The sequence below is a fragment of the Erpetoichthys calabaricus genome, chromosome 10 (genome assembly GCF_900747795.2).
Source record: "Erpetoichthys calabaricus chromosome 10, fErpCal1.3, whole genome shotgun sequence".
In the NCBI taxonomy this organism is placed as follows: Eukaryota; Metazoa; Chordata; class Cladistia; order Polypteriformes; family Polypteridae; genus Erpetoichthys; species Erpetoichthys calabaricus.
In genome coordinates this window covers 2,146,797-2,163,260 of record NC_041403.2, presented here as the reverse complement: position 1 = coordinate 2,163,260, position 16,464 = coordinate 2,146,797, and the positions used below count along the sequence as shown (strand labels likewise).

At 39.9% G+C, this 16,464-nt stretch overlaps 1 protein-coding gene across 1 annotated transcript in view; it reads left to right on the top strand.

Moving 5' to 3' along the window:
* The window catches only part of LOC114658639 (interferon-induced protein 44-like), a 636,217-nt gene that overhangs the window by 21,394 nt on the left and 598,359 nt on the right, over positions 1 to 16,464 (top strand). The gene's annotated exons all lie outside the window — the stretch shown is intronic.

Below are 16,464 nucleotides of genomic sequence, written 5' to 3'. Positions count from 1 at the left end.
GTCGAAATACAACGTAGTAATAATACCCACGCCAAACCGTCAGTTATACTACTTGCCAGGCATTCATATAACCACAGGCAAATGTGCCGGATAATTCCGGCAGTATGGCGTTAGCAATAAAACAACGGTGCCGGATATATCCGGCAGAGGGCGGTTAAGGGGTTAATAGTACCCATCACTGCTGTAAAGTCAGTTGTTTGTTAATATTAATAAGACAATTTAGTGAAGTTTGAAATGTTTGTTGAAATGAAATGCACTCAGCAGTTTATATTGAATGCTTATTATATGAAAGCAGTGATTTCCTGACTTTGCTTCAGGATTGCAGATTAAATGTATTTACCAGTTCAGCTCTTTGTTGGAATGATTATATAACTATTATATCTCTCAGGAAACAGAAAGTTCACGGCAGTACAGCTTGTATGGATAAGAGGATGATCCTCGGGATCTCCTGTGGCCATTCATTTCATGGTGACGCCTGGGACTCTGCTTCACCCTCCTGTATCAGCTTACTTTACCGATGTCTTGTTCCATTTACATTTAATTTATTTGGTGCCTTTGATACTTTTGCCTCATTTTTGTTCCTGCCTTCTTGTGTTTTAACTTCTGCCTGTTTTTCAACCTGCCTCATAGATAGATAGATAGATAGATAGATAGATAGATAGATAGATAGATAGATAGATAGATAGATAGATAGATAGATAGATAGATAGATCCTCCTATATTATGCAGATGTATAAATAATAATTTATATTTATCAGTTTATTGTGGCTTCTGTACAGGTCTGTACATCCACCATGGTTCAAGTAGTAACAGTCAGTCCCTCAAATGGGCTAACCTGACTACACTTCACCGCGTTAGTCACACAGGTTGATCATAGTACTCACAGTATTTTGTTCCCTCCTTCTCAACTGTATATATATATATAGGGTCTTGACCTTTGTGGAGTACGTTAAAGGAACCTGCCAGTACCCCTTCATCATGTCAAGTGAGTTCAAATAATTTGCCTGTCCAAGCCTGTCAAGGAGGTCATCCACTTGAGGTATTGGATAAGCATCAAATTGGGAGACTTGATTAATTCGACATAAGTCATTGCAAAACTTCCAACTTCCATCAGGCTTACTAACCAAGACTATTGGACTCGACCAGGGACTATGACTCTCCTCTATAACTCCTTAAGTCCAGCATGCGCTTGATTTCAAGCTCCACGTCTGCTTTCTTTGCCTCAGGAAGATGATAGGGGCGCTCTTGGACTATAACCCTGGGTTCTGTCACAATGTCGTGTGCGATCAGAGAGGTCCTTCCTAGTTTTTTATCTACTGCCTCCAGGACAGACAGGGTAACTGCTTCGAACTCCAATCTCTGTCTTGATTTTAATTCTGTACCAAAGTTAAGTATGTTCGTCTGAGCAAAGAATGAACAGTGCTGATGAGAGGAGGGATCCCTTTCCTTCCACGGTTTCAGCAAGTTCACATGATATATCCGCTCACTCGCCTGATGATTGGGTTGTTTCATCAAATAATCGATGAGTCCTTTCCTCTCCCTAACTTCGTAGGGGCCTTGCCAATGGGCTAGCAATTTAGAATAGGAAGTGGGGACTAACACCATGACATGATCCCCCAGATGGAATTCTCAGAGAGTCGTGCCACAATTATAATAGTGGGCCTGTGCTGCTTGCGCCTCCTCCATGTGACTTTTTAGTATTGGTCAAATTTTCCCAAATCTATTGCGTAACTGCACAATATACTCCAATATATTAGTAGAGGAAAGAGCCTCTCCTTCCCATCCTTCTTTCAAAATATCCAATATAGCCCGGGGTTGTCGTTCATATAATAATTCAAAGGGTGAGAACTCCGTAGAGGCTTGTGGGATTTCCCGGTAGGCAAAGAGAACAAGGGGGAGGGCTGATCCCAATTCTTCCCATCCCTGCTGACCACCTTTCGAAGCATTTCCTTGAGAGTCTGATTAAACCTTTCAACTAGTCCGTCAGTTTGAGGATGATACATTGCAGTGTTTAAGTGTTTTATTTTAAGTAACTTGGCAATCTCCTTGAACATCTCCGAGGTTAAACGCGTCCCTTGATCCATAAGAACTTCCTTAGAGACGCCGACTCATGCAAATACCCCTACAAGTTCCCATGCGATAACCTTAGATGTAGCTGAACACAAAGGAACAGCTTCTGGATATCGGGTTGCATAATCCACGAAAACTAATATATATTTGTGACCTCGGGCTGAGGTCTCCAAGGGTCCTACTGGGGTACTATATTGACCCCAATCCTTTCAAAAGGGACATCAACCAAGGGAAGGGGAATGAGAGGAGCACAGTCCCTCCTAGGAATTTGTTGTAAAAAAGATAAAAAATAAAATAATAATAATATATATAATAATATTTAAAATAAATAAAATAATATATAATAAAATAAAAAATAAAAGATGTTGGACAAAAGATACAAAAAAGGCAAACCTCCTCATTAATTCCCAGCCACAAGAATCGGAGCTTATTACACTCAAGTTTTTTCAGTGGCCAAATGGCCTCCTAGGAGGTGGGGGTGCGTCAATTCACAGACCTGCCACCGGTGGGTTCGTGTGATTAACAACAGCTTCCGCACCCCTCCCTCATGCTCTGTGACCCAATATAATGGATCATTCTCTATCACAAAGTGAGGACCCTGTGGCATGGGCTGATGAGTGAGTTGGCCATTGACTAGCACGACTGCATTCTCAGCAAATTTTAGGGAGTTGTTGTTCCATTGCTGTCTCTTTGAATTGACATTGAATCTCAGAGAGGGTGTCCGGTCTGACCTCAAGGGGTGGGGATTGATCCAGACTGGTCGAGGCACTGGGTGATGTTGTTTCCGCCTGCAATGGTCCAGGAACCTCCACATCCGCCTCTTAGTTTTCCGTACTGCTCTCCGCTGGCTGAGTATATGGCATGGAGACAGCTTGAGATGAATCATTCCCATCTATTATAATACTTAAATTTGGTCTTGGAGTAGTCAGTATTATACTGCATTTATTGTTAGACCAGTCCTGCCCAAGAATCACAACAAAAGGTGGTTTAGGGAGGACTGCTATGGGGAATTTTCTCATTGATCCTTCTTGGCTGATGAAATATAGGGCGGTTTTATATTGTCAGATTTCTCCATGTATACAAGTTATACTGGTCTTTATTTTTATCTACTGTCGCGGTAGTACGTATGAATATGAATATGAATGAATATGTTGCTGCCAGAATCAAAGAGGGCTTCAACTTTAAACCCAGTAACAATTACTACCCCCACATGGAACACCATTAGGAGGTTTGAAAGTGCACATAAACCTCATCTCTCTCTACACCTGCATCAGTCCTTATTCCAGAGTAAGTTGTGTGCCCAACGATCCGGGGACTCCGATATAAGCTCTGGTTTGTACAGAAGAGGTAGATTGTGTGGGACATAGTTCTCATGCTGTTTGCTAATGGATGGTTCTGCTCTCCCAGATTGCGAGGCTGTCTTGGATATTTCAACGAGCTTGATTAGCTTGTCCATGATTCAGAAGTCTCCCCAGACCATCTGGGTGAAATATTCAGGAATATTCTCTAACAAGAGAAAACAGTCAACTTGCTGGACTATCTGAAAAGTGGAGTTCTCAAATGGCCTTAGCCATGAGGCCACTATTTCCCAGAGAGCAAAGGCGTGCTCCTGGGTCGGCCACCTGCTGGCCTATATTTATATATATATATATATATATATATATATTCACGGCATTCGAAGTCTGTGTCACAATCTGATTGTATGGGTGGTTACCTACCAGGTAACGCTTGTGGTTGGTCAGCGATCTGCTAACGTCCGCCACGGTGCCCTCAGTTTGTGAAGAGCAGATCATAGAATGGTTGAAATTGTGACACAGACTTCGAATGCCGTGAATGTAATTACCCCGATCTACATGCTGTCAAATAAACGAACCACACGCCGTGGCGCAACATTAGGGGCATCGCCTCTGACGCTGACGTCCGAGGTTCAATTCCCGAGAGGGAGTGCAGTGGAGTGTGTACACCTGATGAGCCCAGAATGAGGGCGAAACACGTGTCGTGTACTCTTTGCATTTATTTGACAGTAAACTATTTCAACCATATATATATATATATATATATATATATATATATATATATATATATATATATATATATATATATATACACTATATTATTGAGCAATACTGTGTAATTCTGTGAGAACAAAAAGGTGTAACAACAGTCAATGGAAACCAAAATTACCAACCCAACATCACACTGAAAATCAAAGTCAAAAATTGAAATCACAGCCTGATCAACTTGTGTGAATTTCATCAGCAGTGTGTATGGCCCCCCACGTGCCTGTATACACAGCCAACAACATCTGGGCCTGCTCTTGATGACATGGTGGATGGTGTCCTGGAGGATCTCCTCCCAGACCTGTATCTGGGCATCAGTGAGCTTCTGGACAGTCTCTGGCACCATATGGCGGCATCGGATGCACCAATATATAATGTCCCAGAGGTTCTCAGATGGATTAGGGAAATATGCTGGCCAGTCAATGGAATCAATGCCAGTGAAAAAAAAGGTTGAAATGTCCACTTTAATCTCGTAGTTTATTTTGTCATTAAAGTAAAACGTCATAAAATTAATCTTAAAATCAATGTTAAATTTAGTACAGTTTCTCAGATCCCATCATAACTAATGTAGCATGTTAAAAATGCGTTGCATTCTTCGTGTTCTTCTATGTGTGTGAATCACTACATGCTTCTTAAATGGGCTTTCTCTCACGCCGACAGACCACAGAATACATTACAATCATGACATTACAGCTCTCTGGACAATTTAAATACTAAAATGTATACTTGATATCTTTTTCATGATAAAATGAACTAAAGCAGTGGTAGCAATGAGCTGGCACCCTGTCCAGAGATTGTTCCTGCCTCCAGTAAGATCCTTGCTGGGATGTGCGCGACCTTCGATGAAATAATTTATTGCAGCAGTACTGTCTCTCTCAAACATACTAACCCCCAGTTCCTGTCCTTCCTTTCCTTTCTCCAAGTAACTAATTGCCACACAATAAGCTCTCTAATAAATGTCAAACCATCTGTAAGCTTAGAAAGCCGATTCTTCAAAGGAACATTGAAATACTTCATAGTACATGTTTAATTATTCTATCCATCTATCCATCCAGTCCCAGTAAGCATGCAAAGTGAGGGAGGCAGGACCAATCCCTGGACTGGGCGCTATCTCATTGCTACCGCTCTGCCACTGTGCCCACATGTTTCATTATTAAAAGTATACATTATTTAAATGAATTTCAAAATTTTTCTGTGTAATGTAATATATATACTTTAATGCATTTCATCTTAAAAATGATATCAAGAGCTCCAAGAAGATAGCTCTTGTAAATCTAAATCGACTTAGAAGCCAGTCGTCATCATCTGTAAATATGCGCTCTCTTTAATTGAATTGAATTGAATTCCTTTATTGTTATTGTATGGTACAATGAGATTCAACAGAATTCAGTACAATAAACTTGTACATATAGTGCAGATAGTGCAAATGGTTCATGAAGTGGCTCAGGTTGTGCAATATTACAACTGTAGTTCAAGTTTACAGTGAGGTAATCATTAACAATTGTAAACTGTTTCTGAACCTCAAAGTTCATGCAGGAAAGGCTCTGAAGTGTTTGCCAAATGGGAAAAGTTCAAATAGACTGTGTGCATTGCTGAGGCTGAGTGGGCTATAAATGTTCTCTGAAGCTGAGGTGCCAATTATCCTCTATGCTTTTGACACGGTCCAATGTAGAGCTTTCCAATCAGCTGCTGTAGAGCTGTGATTCTGCACTCAGATACAGTGGGTTAAAATAGTCTGAGTAGTGCACTTGAGAATAACAACGCTAAAGCAGCTATGGTATTTGGAATAGTTTGGCCATTCCGTGGACCATTATATTGTTACAAGTTGATTACAATCAGATGCCTTAAATTTATAAATGATATGCTGTCAATTTTAGTGTATTTAATATTGCCACATCAGGGATGTGAATCTAAAAAATAATATAAAACCACACAGGACCAGTAGCACTGCTTTAACGCTGGGTGCCGCCAGTTTGCACCGAGTGGAAACCTGTGTACACACAGGGTAAGGCTGGTGTGAGAATTCACGTGGCTTTATGCCAAGTTTAGTTTTTATACATCTCAAAGTAAGTGTGGAAATGGGCGTACGCATACACACCCTTTATACATGAGGCCCCGGGTGAGCAGTTGCGTCATAATACACTTATATTCCTGCTGTTGCACAAGTTGTTATTAACCATGAGCCATACACCTCCACCTATCCATTTGCCAGATTCCTTAAATAAGACTTCTTAAATAATAAAAAGATGAAGCAAATATATTTTATCAATGCCTTTCAGAATTTTTTCACACCTGAATGAGATCCACATGCAGTCTTCTCTACTTAAGACTAAACTAACCTCTCTGATTCTGTCACAGTAGCACATATCCTTAAGTCCCATAATGCACTTGGTGGCTCTCCTCTGCATAGTTTCAGGTGTTACTTTGTTTCTTGTACCATGTTGACCAGAACTGCACACAATACTCCAGATTTGGTCTCACCTGTGAATTATATGGTCTGAACAAAACATCCATTAGTTTATATTTAAGTATTTACGATATAACCCAACATTTTATTTGCCTTTTTCATTACTATTGCATAATGCTTACATGATAAACATATTGTCTCAACATAAACCATAACCTTTTCAGAGGTTACTTCCTCTAGCTCATTGTCTCCCATCTTGTATTTATAATTAACTAGCTGTCCCCCATGGCTCTGCCTGCGTAATAGTGAAACAGGACAGTGAGGAGGACCCTACTGGGCTTCCCTCTCCTGACGTCACACTTCCCCCTCCCCTCGGCCCATAGCCTCAGTCTTGGATTAGTGCGAATATATTGCTTCTCCAAGCGAACTATGATTCTTAGCGCGATGAAGAGAAGTAACAAAATCAACCAGAATGTTCAAGCAAATTCTAGAAAAATACCCAATCTAAATCCATTAAGTAGTTCTCTCATTCGCTAGCTAAGTGAAGGTAAGATATGCTCCGAGGCTGGAGCGTGAGTGAGTGGACAGAAGACAGTGGGAAAAGGATCTCTCACTCAGTATCTCAGAAAAGGAGTGGAAGGCAGCAATGCACAGAATCCACTTGAGCTCCATATGTGCAAAGCATACAATTATTCAACTTTAAAATCATCGATTAACACTAGAATTACCAGAGCCTACGAAAAAACTCGTATATCCGGCCCACCTTAAATCGCTTCTTAAAACCTTTCTCACCTCTCCGCCAGCGTCTTTTGTCATCTAAATGTACTGATAAAGACAAGCTGCCAGCAGCCGGCTATTCCATCCCCCCAACGACTTAGAACGTAAACAGGCTTTTCCCAGCTCATGCCTTAATTGATTACCTGGGAGTGAAGTGGAGTTTTAGAGTAGAAATAATAAGATTGTTATTTGAAACACATGCATTTCATATGTGTTGCATTTCTACAGTAATCTGTGTAAACACATTGTTAAAACAGAAACGTGTTATATATTCTAGTAGCAATTGACAAAATGTAGGCATAAACTATATAATGTATGAAGCCTGAAGTCCAAATATCAAAGAAACACTTTCACAAAAGGTACAAAAAAAAGCCACCGCCAAAAAAAGCCACCTTAGTGTGCAACATTGACATGCATTAACTATCACTGCTTCCGTGGTGCAACAGTATCAGTCGCTGACTGGGAATCAGAAGGTCATGAGTTTGATCCTGCACAACTCCCATTTGAAAAGTGTTCTTATTTTCACTATTTTAGAATAAAAAGATACATTTGATTTCAGTCTGTAACAGCTGGTGTAATTTATGATATTTGTAAAGGTTAGCTTTAGTTTTTTAAAATTCACTTTTCATTTTCTCAGTCGCGTTCAGGATCCATCCCTACCGCCCCCCACCTGACACTGCTGTTTTTACATAAAGATGCGCTATAGTTCTGCAGTGTATCACAATACATACGACCGCGTGTTTTTTTCCCCCAGTATTGCCAGTCCCCACGTGTTGCCGTATGCTGTTTCTTTTGTACTCCAGGACATGCAGAGGAAAGCATAGTAAAGAGCAGTAACTTCAGTGCTATATGTTGATGTAAAAGTATAACAAAACAAGTGCACTTTTATTCAAGACTATAACCGAAGAAAAAAGAAAGCAAGTTACAGTAGGTGGAATGCTAAGAACTGCTGATTTCCATTCTGTGCTATATAACTGTTAACATTTTAATCTGATGATTGCATATAGCGCTGTCTTATTTAGTGTGCGCAAGAACATGCAGGTGGCCAGTTGCTGAGTGCTACAACGCACATTTTAAAAAAAGAAAGAGACAAATATATGTGACGTTTTGAAGAAATCATTTTATGACGCGAATAGTACCATTCAGAAAACATCGTCGAAGTAATGCAATATTATTTGAAAACGAACAGCGTCAGATCGGGTGTGAAGTTATACTGGCGCTGTTTGAGTCAGATCAGAAGCTGAATAAGCTGAAAAAGCTCCTGTTCTGACTCTAAGTAAAAAAGCATGAATTAATCAACAGAAATAACCGCGATTGACATTTTAAAGTTAACGATTTAGAGTGCATACCAATTTATAAATTCAATGTCCGTTTGAGGAAAAAAAAAACACTTTCTTCAAAGCTGGGAATCGAACTCGCGTCTCTGTGGCACAGTAACGCAGTGGTGCTCCAAGTCAGCAAACCGTCCTTATAACTTATTTTTTTTCAAGATCCATAACACACAGACAGACAGAGCACTGCGTAATACAGAGACAGACAGGCAGAGATATACAAACAAACAGGGAAGGCACATGTACTGAAAGAAACAGCACTGAATAAGCTCACCTGGTCTAACATCACCCCTCCATGATCTGACTCTCTAAGTAACAGTGCAAGTACAGACACAAATCAAGTGCATGTGTGTACTGTATAATATTAACAAAAGAGCAGCTTACTACTGAAAACAGCAAATATAGGAGTGAGTGGGGATCGAACCAGTACTCTTGATCACACTTGGTGATATCGATCGCGGTTATTTCTGTTGATTAATTCATGCTTTTTTACTTAGAGTCAGAACAGGAGCTTTTTCAGCTTATTCAGCTTCTGATCTGACTCAAATAGCGCCAGTATAACTTCACACCCAACCTGACGCTGTTCGTTTTCAAATAATATTGCATTACTTCGACAATGTTTTCTGATTGGTACTATTCGCGTCATAAAATGATTTCTTCAAAACGTCACGTATATTTGTCTCTTTCTTTTTTTAAAATGTGCGTTGTAGCACTCAGCAACTGGCCACCTGCATGTTCTTGTGCACACTAAACAACACAGCGCTATATGCAATCATCAGATTCAAATGTTAAGTTATATAGCACAGAATGGAAATCAGCAGTTCTTAGCACTCCACCATGCAAGCTGTCATATCAACCGCCTGCTGTAACTTGCTTTCTTATTTCTTCGGTTATAGTCTTGAATAAAAGTCCACTTGTTTTGTTATACTTTTACATCAACATATGTTCCTGTGTTTGAGCTAAATGGGCATGCTCAAAAAATACACGTGCAATGCCACAAAAAGTGCATGCAGACACTTCAGTTCGCAAGCATTGGTACGACAATGCAGTCACAAGTACACTGCAGGGCTTTAGCGCGTCTTTATGTGAAAATAGCATCAGATGGGGAGTGTCTGATGATTGCATATAGCGCTGAAGTTACTGCTCTTTACTATGCTTTCCTCTGCATGTCCTGGAGTACAAAAGAAACAGCATACAGCAACATGTGGGGACTGGCAATATTGGGGGAAAAAAACACGCGGTCGTATGTATCGTGATACACTGCAGAACTATAGAGCATCTTTATGTGAAAACAGCAGTGTCAGGTGGGGTAGGGAAGGATCCTGAACGCGACTGAGACAATGAAAAGTGAATTTTAAAAAACTAAAGCTAACCTTTACAAATATCATAAATTACACCAGCTGTTACAGACTGAAATCAAATGTATCTTTTTATTCTAAAATAGTGAAAATAAGAACACTTTTCAAATGGGAGTTGTGCAGGATCAAACTCATGACCTTCTGATTCCCAGTCAGCGACTGATACTGTTGCACCACGGAAGCAGTGATAGTTAAGTCATGTCAATGTCTCACACTAAGGCGGGTTTTTTTGGCGGTGGCTTTTTTTTGTACCTTTTGTCAAAGTGTTTCTTTGATATTTGGACTTCAGGCTTCATACATTATATAGTTTATGCCTACATTTTGTCAATTGCTACTAGAATATATAACACGTTTCTGTTTTAACAATGTGTTTACACAGATTACTGTAGAAATGCAACACATATGAAATGCGTGTGTTTCAAATAACAATCTTATTATTTCTACTCTAAAACTCCACTTCACTCCCAGGTAATCAATTAAGGCAAGAGCTGGGAAAAGCTCGTTTACGTTCTAAGTCGTTGGGGGGATGGTATAGCCGGCTGCTGGCAGCTTGTCTTTATCAGTACATTTAGATGACAAAAGACGCTGGCGGAGAGGTGAGAAAGGTTTTAAGAAGCGATTTAAGGTGGGCCGGATATACGAGTTTTTTCGTAGGCTCTGGTAATTCTAGTGTTAAGCACATCTCTCTTGTTTAAAATTGTCCAAAATGTTTCTCGGGCAAGATCCAACCTGTGAATGTTGCAATCAAGCTCCAGCCTCACTGAGCCACATGTTTTGGGCCTGCACCATATTAACATCATTTTGGACCAAAATCTTTAAATGCCTTTCAGACAGCCTTGCTGTCACTATCCCTCCTAATCCACTAACAGCTGTGCGTGGTGGGCTCACAGAGGGGCTTCAAGTGGAGAAGGACAAACAAACTGTCATTGTCTTTAATACACCCAAAGGGCTGCATGGGAATTGCAGTTTCAATGGGCAGTCCTGCTAAGTTTCATGGGAGCCGCCAGAGGGAGCTGTGGGGAGAAGGCTTCCTTGTTTTATGGAGGTTTGCCTGACTAGGAAGTGCTTCCTGGATGTAATGAGTTAGCACAGGAAGTACTTCTGAGTTTGATATAAAAGAAGTAGTCGGAGTTGGGTGTCAGTGGACAAAGCTCATTAAAATGAAAGTGAGAAGAGAAGCATTTATTGTATAATGTGTTCAGTAACAAAGTCTGTATTGAAAGGTACTTGTGCTATAAATCATTTGTTTGCACCAGGACTGTGTCTGTACTATTGTGCTTGTATAAATGGTCACATTATACAACACCAAAATTACATTTATTTAAAAAGAAACCCTTCTCTAGTGTAGCAAGTGCCATGGCCATTCCCACAGATAATAAATATCTAAGTATAAAATTCTAAGGGTTATCTGCCTAGCATGCAAAAACTTGCAAAATCCAGGGCCTTCAGCCTTCATCTTGATCTCAGTAACAGCTTATGCCATGCATAACATTACCCATGAAGTGGTCATGAAATGTGCCTTCTGGTCCTTCTCACTACAGGCAGCTACATAGCAGAGAGCCTCATGGCAAGCAGCAATGCAGACACAAACTGTAGCTTACTGGAAAACAACCACAGGGAGCTGTGGTGAAAGTGAAGCATATTGCACAGGCCGACTGTTTGTTGCAAACACCAGTTGTACACTGCAAGTGCAATAGAAAGGGTCTGTAGAGCACTCTGTATGTCTGACAGGTAAACAGTCACAATGACATTGGGTGGCAGTGAAGGACATTGCAGTAAGCTTGCAGGACTGACCTGTGGTGCTGTGTCTCATGAGAGGCTCATGTCCCACCTTTCTTCTTCAATTTGAGTGTTTCAAATAAGTAATAAAAGTAAATAACAGCTGCAAACCCAACACCTCAGCAATTAATAAACTGGAAACTCAATATTCACAATACTCAGTCCTCAGTGTTGAAATTATGACACGCTGTAGTTGTGAATAAAGAAAACACATATTTTAGAAATATGACAATAAAGGTGTCCCAAAATGTCAGAAAAATCTACAAGTCTCTCCAGATCACTTTGTGCAGAATGAGCTCAGGTTATTTGGCCCAGTAGCACAAAGGACATCCTCGCCCTTCTTATTTGACTGCTGATGGTGTCTGCTTTTATTTGAGTTATAAAATAAAAGGTTATCCTTAACCATAATCCTAGGTGAAAGTGATTTTAGTGTTGACAATGTCAGATCAGTTGTGAGGTTCTGCAGAACAAACGGTGGTAAGAAATCCACATCAGTGAAGAAGATCTACCATAGGCCTTGACATCAGAGGCCACTGAGATTAATCAAACTACTGAAGCAATGGCAATGATGTAATGATCTTATGGAATAATAATGAATAATCTAGCAAAATATAATAATTTAATAGTGTTAGATTGAAAATAAAGTCTTTCTGAGAACCCTTCAATGGTTCAACAGTGTCCTCATCATTCTGTTAGACAAGAATATAAGAAATGGGAGAAAAAAATCCAGATTACTTACAGACTGCTGTTTATTTATTTGTAACTTATAACACTAATGTCTGTCATTGATAAGAACAGCAATGGTTAGTTGGTTAAGAACCCCCCTTTTAGGACTGAGTCTATTTGTAATTTTACGACAGAGTTGTGGGAAGTGTCTGATACAAGTCTGGCAAGTGATTCTCTGCAGGACTCTCTCAATCACACCCCACAGGAAATCCAGACTGCCTAGCTGACAAGCTTCATCTTAACACATGGTTTTGGGGGCAGGTGTGAAACCATTGTGTCACACCAGAATTCTGTAGGTCTAAAGTTGCCTGAAGCCATCAAGTACCATGATGCCCTATTTGCTAAAGGGTTTGGACAGGAAACCTATTAATTTGCTTGCTTCACCCCTCACTCTCTCTTACCAACTGATGAAGGAGCATCTCACACACCATGAACTGAAAAGGACAACACAATGAAGAGCACAGCTCGGCAGCCATATTGAGACAGGCATGCGGCCTGTTCTGAAGAAAGCTGACCACAAATGAGGACTTAACTGGAGACATTTTAAGTAACTAACAAGTCTGTGTGCCGCCTGAAACTACACGTCAACATTTATCAGGTTGTATGGTTGCCAGTGTTCACTTGTACTTTGCATATTGTTATTGTTTATGAATATTATCAATAATGCTTTATTAAAATTGTAACTCAACTCCAGCTGGTCTTTTACTACACCTAATTGCCTGAAGTTATAAATGTAGCAGGGAAGGTGGGGAGAAGTTATAAAGTACAATACCTGATAAAGAGTGGTAAGTCTGTGAGATTTGAGGCATTCTGACAAAGGCTACACTTTAATAATAACAACAACAACATTTATTTATATAGCACATTTTCATACAAAAAGTAGCTCAAAGTGCTTTACATAATGAAGAGAACAAAAAATAAAAGACAAAATAAGAAATTAAAATAAGACAACATTACTTAACATAGAAAGGAGTAAGGTCCGATGGCCAGGGTGGACAGAAAAAACAAAAAAAAAACTCCAGAAGGCTGGAGAAAAAAATAAAATCTGTAGGGGTTCCAGGCCACGAGACCGCCCAGTCCCCTTTGGGCATTCTACCTAACATAAATGAAATAGTCCTCTTTGTAGTTCGGGTTTTTCACGGAGTCACTTGATGCTGATGGTCATACAGACTTCTGGCTTTTAATCCATCCATCATTGTTGGAACATCATGGTGCTTTGGGTAGATGGTGGTGGCGCACGCCACCACCAACAGGACACCGGAAAAGGAAACAGAAGAGAGAGTAGGGGTTAGTACAGATTTTGAATGAATAGTTATTATAATGAATTGGATATACAGAGTATCAAGATTAAATTACAGTGAAGTTATGAGAAGGCCATGTTAAAGTAATGTGTTTTCAGTAGTTTTTTAAAGTGCTCCACTGTATTAGCCTGGCGAATTCCTACTGGCAGGCTATTCCAGATTTTAGGTGCATAACAGCAGAAGGCCGCCTCACCACTTCTTTTAAGTTTTGCTCTTGGAATTCTAAGGAGACACTCAGTTGAGGATCTGAGGTTACGATTTGGAATATAAGGTGTCAGACATTCCGATATATAAGCCGGGGCGAGATTATTTAAAGCTTTATAAACCATAAGCAGAATTTTAAAGTCAATTCTGAATGACACAGGTAACCAGTGTAGTGACATCAAAACTGGAGAAATGTGTTCGGATTTTCTTTTCCTGGTAAGGATTCTAGCAGCTGCATTCTGCACTAGTTGCAAACGATTGATGTCTTTTTTGGGTAGTCCTGAGAGGAGTGCATTACAGTAATCTAGCCGACTGAAAACAAATGCATGAACTAATTTCTCTGCATCTTTCGATGATATAAGAGGTCTAACTTTTGCTATGTTTCTTAGGTGAAAAAATGCTGTCCTAGTGATCTGATTAATATGCGATTTAAAATTCCGATTACAATCAACAGTTACCCCTAAGCTTTTTACCTCCGATGTGACTTTTAATCCTAATGCATCCAGTTTATTTCTAATAGCCTCATTGTATCCATTATTGCCAATCACTAAGATTTCGGTTTTTTCTTTATTTAATTTGAGAAAGTTACTATTCATCCATTCTGAGATACAAGTTAGACATTGTGTTAGCGAATCAAGAGATTTGGGGTCATCAGGTGCTATTGATAAATACAGCTGTGTGTCATCAGCATAGCTGTGGTAGCTCATGTTGTGCCCTGAGATAATCTGACCTAATGGAAGCATGTAGATTGAGAAGAGCAGTGGACCCAGGATAGAGCCTTGTGGAACACCATATAGAATATCATGTGTCTTTGAGTTATAATTACCACAACTAACAAAGAATTTTCTCCCTGCCAGGTAGGATTCAAACCAATTTAAGACACTGCCAGAGAGGCCCACCCATTGACTAAGGCGATTCTTAAGAATATTATGATCAATGGTGTCAAATGCGGCACTCAAATCTAAGAGGATGAGAACAGATAAATGGCCTCTGTCTGCATTTACCCGCAAGTCATTGACTACTTTAACGAGTGCAGTTTCTGTGCTGTGATTTGTTCTAAAACCTGACTGAAATTTATCAAGAATAGCAGGATTATTGAGGTGCTCATTTAACTGTATAATGACTGCCTTCTCTAGAATTTTACTTAAGAAAGGCAGGTTAGAGATGGGTCTATAATTTTCAAGAGCAGAGGGATCGAGATTATTTTTCTTAAGTAGGGGTTTAACTACCGCAGTCTTAAGACAGTCTGGGAAGACCCCCGTATCTAATGACGAATTTACTATGTCAAGAACATTATCAATAAGCACGCCCGATACTTCTTTGAAAAAATTTGTTGGTATTGGGTCAAGGGCACAGGTGGAGGGTTTCATTTGAGAAATTATTTTATGTAAATCAGGTAAATCTATCCTAGTGAAAGACTTTAATTTGTTTATTATGGGGTACTGGGGTTTAGGAGGATCCTTAGTGTTGGGGAGATATACTATGTTATTTCTAATATCATTAAAAATTAGGGTTAGGGTTAGTAGTGGTTAGTAGGGTTAACAGAAAAGGGGAAAGTAGAGGAATATATTACTCTACCAAGGAAAAACACACACAGACTCTTGTCTCTTTTCTTGCAGGGATTCCTCTGCTCGTGTTGGTCACTAAGATAGATGAAGCCTGCCTTGAAATTAAAAAAGACCTGACCAAAGTGTATAGGAGCCGCTACCTTTATGAGAAGGTGAGTCAAAGGGACCAACCAGGGGACTGGTAGTCATAAGTGTGATGTGATCATAAGAAGTAAAGTAATAGAACATGCAAACTCAGCCCACCAAACAAGTAGCATCTAGATATTCTCTGTCACGTTGCCAATTTTCTTCTTTGCTACTCATCATGACAATTAATTATCTGAAACTGATAAAGTGTTCATTGGTTATAATCAGCTCTTCTTTGTTGTGTGATATTATTAAATTAAAGTCTTTTAAATAGTAAAGTCTCTACACTTATTCAAGTACCCTCCAGGAGACCAGACCTAATGCTGGCTGACAGGCGATCTCTTGTGTCTGACGCCATGTGACTATCATGTGGCAGTTCTTTAGTGTTAACAGTGCAGAGGCAGTGAGGCAGAGTGAAGGGAATGTACTTTAGACCATTCAGAGACAGAGGAGAGTCGCTGCTGAAGATTTGTTTGGCCCACCTGTCTCTGTGTTATCAGTCAAAAATGTGTCCATATAACGGGTTCAACTACAGCTTGATGTACCGTATGTATGTGTTTCTTTAGAAGATCTCCCAATATGTCCCTTAGTCAGTGTTAAGTGACAAACACAAAAATTGAAGATGGGCTCCCTGTCTGCCGCTGAATTCAGTTTGTCCAGATCATCCTAAATTAGTGTTACTGTCACAGGGATCATCAAGTCTCACTAGCTGGGCCTGTCTTCTGCATTTCTACAATGCATATAAAGCAGTTGTGGT